This window comes from Cydia pomonella, chromosome 6, assembly GCF_033807575.1.
Source record: "Cydia pomonella isolate Wapato2018A chromosome 6, ilCydPomo1, whole genome shotgun sequence".
NCBI lineage: Eukaryota > Metazoa > Arthropoda > Insecta > Lepidoptera > Tortricidae > Cydia > Cydia pomonella.
The window spans coordinates 19,070,921-19,083,661 of record NC_084708.1 but is presented as its reverse complement, the minus strand read 5'-3'; the positions used below and the strand labels follow the sequence as shown (position 1 = coordinate 19,083,661).

Sequence of the window (12,741 nt, the reverse complement as noted above, 5' to 3'; positions counted from 1 at the left end):
TAACAAGATTTTGTTGGCGTCTGACATTTTTAAGAAAGGTTATTTTCACTGAAATAATATTTAACATATATTTTCATTAAAAAAATAAGAATAAAAGAGTTAAGTTTAAGAACTGTTGAAAGTATCGTAGTTATTTAACCCATTCAGCGCTAATCACGACACGTTGTCATTTTTCATCTACGAAGCATTTCCTCTACATACCGGGAAACCTATGTTATCAGCTACGACGTATCGCTACGACTGTAACTTAGCGGTGATCTTAATACTCATACTCATATTCATACACGTTTATTGGTAAAATACAACGTGTCCCAAAACTCAACGATAAGCCGGCACCAGAGGATGGAGCTGCTTATGATTAGTCGAGAAAAAATAAGGAAAAAAATATATCTCAATTATTTTAGAAATTACAGAAAAAAAATGAAATTCATCGAAAATCGACATCCCTAATGGTATTTTTAACGACCATGTCACAAATATTCAAATATTACTGTTTTTTTTTTGTTTTTGGAAACTTAAGTAGCCCTGCTATCTAACACAGTTCTTAAAAATACCATAATACATGTAGTTTTTACACAAAAAATAATCAAAATTCATTTTGTCCCTACAATTTTGAAAGATTTTTTCTTACAGTCCACTTTCAATCATCATGGTGTAAAAAAATAGTATCGACACCACTATGGCAATTATTTTCAAAAGTTGACGCAACTAACCAAGATTCCAAAATGGTATAATACTTTAGGAAACCTAGTCACAAAAAAAAACAACGAATTTTTAAACAAGAATCGACATTATTTAATGTTGGCGGTAATCACTTTTACTGTACCCAAAAAAGGATTTTTGTTGTTGAATAAATGCAAAGAAATGGTACAATTTTTTTTCCTTTTTTTTTAATTCATTTACTACATTATTAATACTACAGTAAATGTTCAAATTGCCTGCCACCGGCATTAATACAGACATGACATCGCCTTAGAAATGATCGTTTTATCCGTCGTGCATATCTTCTACCATTGATATGATCCGCAGCTTGTGTGATTTTTTGGCGAAGCTCGTCCAATGTTGCTATGGGTTTTGAGTAGATTTTGTCTTTAAGACAGCCCCAGTAGAAGAAGTCCAGGGGGTTCAGGTCGGGCGAACGGGGTGGCCACAAGATAGGACCAAGTCGCCCGATCCAACGCCCTGGATACTCTTGGTTTAAGTATTCTCGCACTGCACGGGCATAGTGAGCTGGGCAACCATCATTTTGAAACCACATGTTTTGTAAATCACGTAAAGGCACGTCTTCTAATAATTCAGGCAAGTCGTTTTGTAAAAAGGTCAAATAGCCATCACCATTAAGGTTTCCTTGTAACTCAAAGGGTCCAATTACATTTCCATTTAAGATGCCCGTCCATAAGTTAACCTTGAATTGATACTGAGATTTGTCTTCTCTCATCAAGTGCGGATTTTCATTGCTCCAACTATGTAAGTTGTGTAGATTTGAATAGCCATCTTTCTTGCAGGTTGATTCATCCGACCATAGAACTTTGTCTAAGAATTGGGGATCTTCCCTGTGCTTTTGCAGCATCGCACGGCAAAATGCGACCCGATGTGGATAGTCCCGCGGTAGTAACGTCTGCACACGCCTGTAGTGATATGGGTGAAGTCTGTGACGTTTTAGAATTCGATGTGCAGAACTTTTTGGTATTCCCGTAGCTTATGGCACGTACCGAGGTAGTTGAATCGTTTTCTATTTCATTGAGAACTTCTTCATCGCGTTCCAATCTAGGTCTTCCAGTGTGTCTCCTGTCAAATGGTAAACGACCTTCCGCAAAGGCTTGATGTACATTAATAAACACTCGATAATCCGGATGTCTTTGAACATTTGGGTACCTTTCTCGATACAATCTGCTAGCAGCGTTAGCATTGCATCGGCATTCTCCATAAATGAGATGCATATTAGCGTATTCCAACGGTGTGTACGGTAGCGGCATGATAAACGCTAAACAATCCAGAATACGGAAAAAGTCCAATACACAAAACACAATCACAGTCCAAAATAATGCCAGGTCAGTACAGTTTGCAGATCACCAGTCCAAAAAGCAAAGCCAAGAGTTGTTAGTATGAGAGCCACATCAATTAACACGGAACGGTGCACAGCGAACAAAGGATCAGAGTGTACTGACTTGAAAATTGTATTAACTACCCACATTTTCCATTGAAATTTTAAAACTTGCAACAACAACCCTTTTCAAAAGTGATTAATATCAGCATTTAAAAATGTCGGTTCTTGTTTAAAAATTCGTTGTTTTTTGTTGTGACTAGGTTTCCCAAAGTATTATACCATTTTGGAATCTTGGTTAGTTGCGTCAACTTTTGAAAATAATTGCCATAGTGGTGTCGATACTATTTTTTTACACCATGATGATTGAAAGTGGACTGTAAGAAACAATCTTTCAAAATTGTAGGGACAAAATGAATTTTGATTATTTTTTGTGTAAAAACTACATGTATTTTGGTATTTTTAAGAACTGTGTTAGATAGCAGAGCTACTGAAGTTTCCAAAAACAAAATAAAAAACAGTAATATTTGAATATTTGTAGACATGGTCGTTAAAAATACCATTAGGGATGTCGATTTTCAATGAATTTCATTTTTTTTCTGTAATTTCTAAAATAATTGAGATATATTTTTTTCCTTATTTTTTCTCGACTAATCATAAGCAGCTCCATCCTCTGGTGCCGGCTTATCGTTGAGTTTTGGGACACGTTGTATAAGAATTGTACATGTCAGCAATTAAAATAGTTAAATGCGTAATTACGCAATGAAGCATTAGCAATTAGGGTAAATTGGTTATTCTATAATATTTGTTATTTCTATTGAACACCACTTCGTATGCCTATAGATAAAAATCTAAATAAAAAAGTCATGGTTTATACATATGTATATACCAATATATAGACAATATACAACATAGAGCTCTGAAGGCAGCCCAACTTTTAACAAAAAATGGTTAAGAATGGAAAGATTAAAGCTCAGAGGATGGTTACACTGCCTTCAATGCTTTAGACTAAATAGAGGCGGCTTCTAGGGCCGATGAGAGATTAAGACGAAACGTCACCTCATCATTTCCGTGCTATATTTAATTTTCAATTGACTACTTGACAGTTTTTTTGTAAATAATGTTAATCGATCTTAATTTCCTTGAGGATCAAATATATAAGACTCATGGCATTTAAGCAACACAAAGATCAGAAATTAGAGTTAAAGTCTGACGCTCGCAGTCGACGATTGAAACGCCTCTAAAATGATATTGTAATGTAACGTCACATTTCATTGGTCCGACATAAATGTATAGAAATTCATGAACATTTCTATTTTGACAGTGTAATACTGCGTTTTTGTATATAATTGTACAATATTGTTTTTTAATAAAATGCAAGATATTGAAGGGTATTTGAAAGTAGGTGTAGTACATTAGAATTTGGAACCTTATATTTTTTTATAATCTTAATATCTCTTTTTTAATTCCACTTTTTAGGGTTCCGTAGCCAAATGGCATAAAACGGAACCCTTATAGTTTCGCCATGTCCGTCTGTCTGTCTGTCTGTCTGTCTGTCTGTCTGTCTGAGGCTTTGCTCCGTGGTCGTTAGTGCTAGAAAGCTGAATTTTGGCATGGATATATAAATCAATAAAGCCGACAAAGTCGTACAATAAAATCTAAAAATTTAATTTTTTTTAGGGTACCTCCCCTACACGTACAGTAGGGGTGAATTTTTTTTTTCGATTCAACCCTAGAGTGTGGGGTATCGTTGGAAAGGTCTTTCAAAACTAATAGGGGTTTTCAAGAAAGATTTTTTGATAAAGTGAATATATTCGTAGATAATCGCTCCGAAAGAAAAAAAAAAATGTGTCCCCCCCCTCTAACTTTTGAACCATAGGTCCAAAAAATATGAAAAAAATCGTGGAAGTAGAGCTTAAGAAAGACATTAAATGAAAACTATAGCGGACATGATCAGTTTAGCTGTTTTTGAGTTATCGCAAAAAGTTTTCCCTTCATAGTAAAAAGACTTACTTTAATTAGGTACTGATTATGCAAATTTGCCTATTTGTTTAACTCGGGTGAAAGGTACCATTTACTACACTTTAAGCTCCAGTTTAGCTTATTGTGACGGAAGAGTAACTACGGAACCCTACACTGAGCGTGGCCCGACATGCTCTTGGCCGGTTTTATTTTTATAATGGGTGGCTCATTTTCTATCCATTTAGCTAAATTTTGTTATAATATACAACATTTGTCAAGTACCCAGTTGCTGTTTTCTATAAGTCCCTGAACTTACCAGAAACAGCGAGCAGTACGGTGAACAACGCCGCGCGCGTCATGGCCGGCGGCGCCCGCGCTGTCAACAACACATTTATTTTCAACAACTTTTATTCAATTACCCATATTCCATCGGGGTTTTGTACATGACGTATAAATGACAGCTAGTTATTCTGACCATTTTGTTATGTAAAAATTCGTAAAGCAACAAAAATTGGTTACTTACGAACATCATACGATTATAACTGAATAATAAACTGTAAGGCGTATTCTGATGTTAATAATAGTATTATTAATATATATTTATGTGATTGCTCTAAGTCTAAAATGGAGGTGCCGTGTCGGCTTTACTTTGCTCAACCCGTTACTATCAAGATATCATCTCTTTGCCTTCCCCAATCCAAGTGAACGAGTCTGTACACTACTCTCTTCAGCTTCCCTTACCCCTGCCACTTGCTAGCTCAAGAATTGCCAGGTAAGTCATTATACATTAGTACATTACCCATCACCCTGATATTAAACTCAGGTATTTTAAGAATGTTGCCTAGTAAACATTATATTTGCTTACACTATTTGGTACAATTACTAAAAAATCATGACAATAGGATATGAACATGATCTAAATCAGGTAGATATGGATCTGATTTATCAAACCCCTCACCTTTGACACTGACAGGTCCATAATTAATTCAGATCGAATTTATAACATGTTATTAGAATCGAAATACGCCCGTGCTATGCTTTACAAACACGGTAATAAATACTTGTGTCCTGACTTGTATTACGGCCCGATTCTAACTTTAAGATACGTCTAATAGTTAGTTAGTCTTGTAGTAATAGTTTTGCAATACCTTAGGGTCTTAATTTTGTAAGTTTCACCTGTATTTGTTTGTACCAACATGATCGCAATAAATATATGATTATGATTAATATTAGGTCTAAATAAGGTAAAATATAGACCGAATATGGCAGTGTCAAAAGTGTCATTTTTGTTTGAAGAAACGATCGAAAAACTTTACGTAGCTGTTTAGCGTATTTTTTAATTAATTTCTGGCCTTAACTAATTAGTCTATACCAACCATGTTTTGTGTTTCAAAAAGTTGGTATTTTTTTATATTTCGCTATTTGACATGTATTAGGTGAAAAAAAAGATAAAAAAAAGTTACAGTTACCTACATATATATTACGATACAGTTATTATTTTAAACATAATTCCTGATAAATAAAGTGATTCAACGTATTATTATAATACACATTCAAATATTTATAAATTCCTAAATACTCGTTTACATCCTTCTATTTAAATTCAGCGTGCATTTGTTCGTACGCAAAGTTTTCTTCTATCTCCAACTTTCATCAACTTTATCTAACTTCAAGATAAACGTGTTATATAATACATCTAAAACTTACTTGTGCACAAACTCGGGATTCAAACAGCAAACACCAACATTTCACTCACAAACAATCCACAAAGTTTCACGATCGTAGCACGGCGGTTGACTACGGCGTAGCGCGGCGAGGGCCTCGTAGACCGCTCGCGTAGACGGCCGCGGCGCGAATGCCCGCGAACACAGCCGGGCGCCCCAGATTAAATGAAGACAAAAGTTTTACTCCTCAAACGCCAGTACGGAAAACATACCGATAGATTTTTGTACAAAAGTTTTATTAGCTATTGTTCTAGGGTTGTCTCTCGTTAATTGAATGCGAGCGTCGACGTAGATGACGCTCCTTTGTCTCGTCTGTTGTGGTACAATTAATAATTAAATTAATGCCAGATTCGATTGTTTCAAGTTTTATTGACGAACGTTAGAATTGTTGCTGGATTGTTATTTGTGTTTGGGCATTGAAATTGCGTTAAATCCGAACTAAATCCATAAATTTATAATTAAGCTCTCGTAACTGTGTTTTGAGTTTCTACGAATATTTTATGTTGTGTTGATAATTTAGTATTCGCATCAATTATTTTACATTTATCAAGAATTTTTGACAGTTTTAAAAATCACACATTTTACTGAGCAGTTCATTTATTATAATTTTATCAACATGATGGTTTAGTCACATTTATGACAAAGTTAATTATCAATTTTATAAAATCAATTTACAGAAAATTTCACTCTCAATACAATCACTTAGCAGCACAAAGTCGAAATGCGATAAACATGGTAAAAGTAGCGAAGTTAGGCCAAAACAAACAGGACGTTACGGCGCAGGGCGCGGGAAAACTACCCGCAAACAGTTTAGCGAGAGAAAGTATCGCCGCTTGCCTCTCGGGGTTAAGAGTAGAGCGCGCAGACTGTACATTACATTTTTGATGTATTTGTATCATGCAAGAACTCTATAAATATCTATCTATACATATCTTTTTTTTTAATAACACGACCAAGTCATAGTTTTACCAAGACGTTGGTGTTATTGAGTTAACATATATAGGTCTACCGTTCTACCTAGACGGTTGGGAAGTATGGTCGGGCTACAAACTGGGTGAGTAAATAAATACGTAATATAATAAAGTTAGTACCAAAAGCTACTTTTTTGGAAATTACCGCGCAACTTCTTTACCGACCGCCTGAGATGATTAAGGGTTACACCTATTGTAAAAATATAGTGTCAATACAATAAAATACAAAAAATAAAAATGCGCGTTTTCCCAGAGATAAGACTAGATCGATTTTTTGCCCTTAAAAACCCCCATATAGCAAATTGCACCGAAATTGTTAGAGCCGATTCCGATATCCCCGAAAAATATATGCCAGAATTGCTCGTTTAAGATATAAAAATAATATATTAAAAACTTGGTTGAGATCTAATAATATTCTCAGCTTCATGTGTGCTAATATTGGCAATATATTTTATATGCAATGTTTTTTCGGCATGCCTATTCTTATAGACGATATTCGTAACAAAATTATAAGCAGTGCAACTTTCTAAGTTGTCTTTAACAGGCCATTTCGAGTTTTAGTTATTAAATCTCCTTCCAATATGATACTGATCTGTCAGTCTCGAATGTAACGTTTTTGGTTGATGGTGGACATAATGCGCAATTCAGCGGGTCCTCCAAAGAAGATTGGAACTATCCCATATTGGAATGATGTCAAATCCATGTTTGATCAGTATCCCATTATATTGTTGAAATTGATTTGCTAGTCTGTACATATCACATCTTTGCCGCAACCGTCGCTTGATAGCGCCTGCCGGCCTTAGATACGGCGGCCGCAGACAGAGCCGCGACTTATTCTCTTCTAGCTTTAACTGACTGCAGTGAACAAAGGCGTTTATTTGTTTTAACTGCTTAAGTTTTCTATTGTATTGTCTACGAATGACTAAACTTTTTTGCTATTATATACTACTGTAATGGAAATATTATCAGTTATTCCTGAAGGATATTAATTCTTGTACGTTTACGTGCATTTGTTATATGTTTTATTTAATATGGTCAAAATCATAACTTTTAAAACAAAGGCGTGGATTATACATACTCGTATTATTTTACCATTTGACGTCAATTTATTATTAGCAAAAAATCATTAAGTAATTATTATTAACCTCCTTACAAAGCCCTTAATCAATATTGACGTAATAGATGCTATTCATTATTTTACTTTGTAGCCATTTCGTACTGAAAACGAACGGAACCTAAAATTGTTCTTGCCTAGCGCTAGCAGTACCCCTAGTGTAAATATTTTCGACAGCGAAACGTGACGTACGCGTTTGCGTTAAGTGTCATTCTGTATGAGATTTTTGACTTTCCAAAACGTCCCGCTTGGCGCGCTGTTCAAAAACCCATACAAAATGAGACTTAACGCAAACGCGTACGTCACGTTTCGAAATCGAATTTATTTACACTAGGGGTACTGATGTCCAAAACAAACTGCGTCACCTACAACAATGATGAGGCACGCGGAGTTTTATAGAGGTTATTATATATTTTAGTCTCTAATATACATGCTAAACTCAGATAGTCAATCATAAAAGAAAACACAAAATACCTTTATTTATTTAAACTTTATTGCACATAAAATTATAAGTACAATGGCGGATTTAATGGCCTAAGACATTCTCTACCAGTCAACCACTGGGCCAGAAAGAGAAGTTTGTTAGGTGCAGGATTTATAATGAAGAACGACATCACTACCCACTATTTACAAAGTATTCATTTATTATCGTAAGAAAAAACCAAAATGCAGGCGCTGCATGCGCGCCTGGAAGTGATATATGAATTAAACTTCTTAGTTTTTGTGTCTACAACATATCAATATTATCCACGAATCGTACGAATATATACGCTTCTTAACCTTAGTATAGTACCTATAAGTTACTTGTGAGTTCCTATAATTGGCTTCCTGCATTTACTATATATTTAGGGTTCCGTACCTCGAAAGGAAAAACAGAACCCTTATATGATCACTTTGTTGTCCGACCGTCCGTCTGTCTGTTAGTCAAGTCCCTTTTTTCAGGAATTTATATCAAATAATCAGGTCTACTGTCCTTTGGAGCTGTGAAAAAACAAACTTCTAATCCAACGCAATCAAAAGATACAGCCGTTTATGCCGCAAAGGAACACTCGCAAGGGAATCAAAACCTACAGGGTACTTCCCGTGAACTCAGAATCTTGGAATACGTACGAAGCAACGTCTTATAGCACAGATAAAGGAAAAATTGCGAAGACCGTAATTTTTTAGTTATATCATATAATAATAAATATACCTACAGGTTTATACAGAACCCTCGGTGCGCGAGTCGGACTCGCATTTGGCCGGTTTTTTTGTTTATAGCTGTTGGACCTTCAAATAAACAAATTAAAACCCTCCCATGACTAACGGACAGACGAACGGACTGATGAACAAAGAGACATCCCAACAACCTCACCTTGCAACGAATGCGCATTTTGAAGGCGCATTGTAGTCATATTCGTATGCTCCGCCATTTTATAAAGCAGCGTCGGATTTCGGGCTGCCTGGGTTTCATATTAATGCTTTTGTGATGCAAATTTGACCCGAAGGTGGGCTTCCTGTTTATTATAATAGTGTATACAATAGAATTATGAAAAACGTAATTTTTACATCACCTATTATTTATTAATTTTAAACTTTATTGCATGTAAAAAAAGAGTACAATAGGCGGAATTAATGCCTTTATAGGCTTTCTCTACCAGTCAAACATAGGTCAAAACAGAAAAAAAACGTTACTTTTGAGCGAAGTCAAATTTCTACATAAAACTATAAAATAATATGTTTAGTTATTTTATAGTTTTATGACTTTAAAATGATAGGGCTTTTTCTCGCCTGCTGTTCCAGGACACTATTTTTTTAGCTTAACTAATATTTTGAAACAATCACGGCGGTCACGGATTCAAACCCCGGCTCGTACCGGACGAAATATCATTTGATATTTACCAGTCGCTTTTCGGTGAAGGAAAGCATCGTGAGGAAACCGGACTAACCGGACCTCTGGCTTGGAAGATCAGATAGCAGTCGCTTTCATAAAAACTAGTGCTTACGCCAATTCTGGGGATTAGTTGTCAAGCGGACCTCAGGCTCCCAGGAGCCGTGGCAAAATGCCAGGACAACGCTAGGAAGAAGAAGAAGAATATTTTGAAACAATAATAATATGAAAAGTAGTACGTCCTTGGGCGTTAATACTTGAATCCCTTACTACGCTCAGGATTGAAATTTAGAAAGATATTATATTTCGATTGTGGAATCCTTCGCTTACGCCGTAAATATGTTGTTTTGCTCCCTTGTGACACAATCTACTTTGGCAGGAGTTAAAACGAAAATAAATACGTGTTCCAGAAACTTGTTGTTTATTTGAGTACTTATAGGATAATTATTATACATAATATTGTAAAAATTTTATAACAGTGAAAAGTGTAAAACCAATAATTGTGTTGAATTAGGTCAATGCGGCAAAATCCCTCATAGGGACAATTCCGTACAACAGCTTATATTAAAAAAAATATATCAAAGGAAAAAAAATAGAAAAACGTATACTTCCGGCAGGACTTGAACCCGCAACCTCTGCAATCCGTGCATTGCTCTTAACCAATTGAGCTACAGAAGCCTACCAAAACCCAGAACCTAGCAAATCTTTCCATTCGTACATATTTATTACAGATATCATAGTTATCTTAGTAACTTTACTGTAGTTGTAGCTGCGTGCACCTACGCTCCCTACAGGTGTCCACGGAAAACCAGCGTCAGCGTACTACTTCAGTAGGACCTGGCATTATGCTGAGTGTTCACCTTTGTCAGTATAATTATATAACAGTGTACAAGTTAGTTATAAGTCTTTTTTTTTTCACTTTCTTTCTCTGTATGCGTACTTATACTGAAATAAATGATATTCTATTCTATCTTTTCATTGCAGAGGTTGCGGGTTCAAGTCCTGCCGAAAGCATATTTTTTTTATTTTTTTCCTTAAATGGCCTTAAATTCCACAAGACTAACATCAGTTACCAATTCTTTGGTGTGTTTTTACATTAATTAAGCAAATTTAAGTGTATATACCTATGTCTGGCGTACCCATACAGGTAGATATTTGGATACTTAAATTTGCTTAATGTAAGAACACGAAAGAATTGGTAACTGACGTTACAGTCTCGTGGTATTACCCATATATGAAAAATTGTAGTATCGCTCGCAAACGTTCTGCTTATATTAATAAAATAAAATAAATAATTTGTTTATTTCAGTATTGTTGTTAAGATACTCGTTCAGTCCGAACTCAGTTACAATCTCTATATTTGGAGATTATCTTAACTAAGTTTAGCCTTAACTATATGTATAATTAGTTTTGTTGGCAGTTAGTGCTTACAGTTTATTTTAACAAAATAATAATATTAATAGGTACTGAAATACAATATATAGCAGCCTTGCGAAACTGTTCCAATCGACATCAGTCCACGACACCTAGCTAAGCACCGCTGCTGTTGGCATTGCTAAATGGCGCTGACCATTTGTTTGACCGTTGAGCTAAAGCCCAGTAGCCTATGCGTGAATATATTCATATATTAACAACCATGAACCTAGAATATTAAGGAAGTAGTTTTGCTAAAATACAACTAGGATTCCATCATCCACCAATTTCCTAGTATTTACGCGTGACACACATACATTGACAGTTATCTCTGTGGCCTCATCCACCAATCTGCCGTCAGTCGAATTGAAATGTCAGTGCATTAATTGTTCGAAGAAAAAAATTAAATACGCTGGCATGCGTGGTCGAATGTTGCAAAAATTATACTTTATTTATTTATTTATTTTATTGTACCGATTGAAAGAAAAAAAAGTACCCATATAACATATGAGGTAAAACGAGAGTTACTTTGAGAAGGAATTCTGGGGTGTTATTTTTTTTTAATTCCATATAAATTTGCATGCTTGTTAGTTATAAGATGTGTCCCGCCGAGTTTCTTGCCGGTCCCAAATTGGGATACCTACCCTATTACAATTTAGGAGGGATTTATATCTTCTCAGGTTAGAGCTGAACCCTTCAGGGTTAGAGCCGGCGTAGTTTTTTTTGACGTTCATAAGTGCATTGGAATATGCCTACTTGAAAATTAACTATCTTTATCTGTTTTAGTTTAGAGTCGATTTCAAAACTGTGACAAATTTTAAATTTATTTATAGTTTCCAGATACGATCGATAAACAATTTAAACAACGGGTGTATAATCATTGTTTAACTTTACATCCGTCTTCGTAACGTCACCGAGACAGCACGTGGTACTGCTGTCGATGCTGAGTGCTGCTGAATATTCATGCTGCGCTGAGTTCTGGCTCAGTGTCAGCGATTCATCATGATGTTTGTGTTATGAAACCTTGTAGGGGAGACCGAGGTGAGTCAAAACGTAGGTATGTTAAGCCAACGTCACCTTTGAGACATCTATAACTGTATCGAGCCGGAAAAAACGATGTTTACCCCCGTCTCACCGATCGCTGGTCCCTCAATAATATGCGTCTTTGCCTCATGATATATACCGCGAAATTGACGTTATTTCTTTTTTTATACTATATCAGTGACAAACAAGCATACGGCCCACCTGATGACAAGCAGTCTCCGCAGCCTATGTACGCCTGCAACTCCAGAGGAGTTACATGCGCGTTGCCGACCCTAACACTCGGCACCCTCGAGCTCTGCCAACCTTACTCACCGGCAGGAGCACAACACTATGCGCAGGGTATAGTGTTATTTGGTTGCGGTCCTCTGTAAGGTGGAGGTTACTTCCCAAGTTGGGTTCTGCTCCAGATCTGCAACGACATCCATTGTGCTGTACCCTACCACAGAAAGCGAGATGACACTCACAACGTCACAGCGCGCATACCTCTCTCTTGGACGCAGTTTAAGGACGTACCCGGGTCCAGTTTAACCAACTTACCTCTGTTTTAACTCACCTTGGTCTCCCCTACATAAAAATAAGCGTTAATTGTATTTTATTGT

General features: G+C 36.0%; 1 long non-coding RNA gene across 1 annotated transcript in view; it reads right to left on the bottom strand.

Moving 5' to 3' along the window:
• The window catches only part of LOC133519223 (uncharacterized), a 121,835-nt gene extending 115,204 nt beyond the window's left edge, over positions 1-6,631 (bottom strand). Inside the window, exons 1-2 of the long non-coding RNA XR_009799602.1 lie at positions 5,714-6,631; positions 4,323-4,382 (exon numbers count right to left, since the gene is read on the bottom strand). This is a non-coding gene — a long non-coding RNA (uncharacterized LOC133519223). The remainder of the gene's footprint in view (positions 1-4,322; positions 4,383-5,713) is intronic.
• Between the last annotated feature and the right edge of the window lie 6,110 nt (positions 6,632-12,741).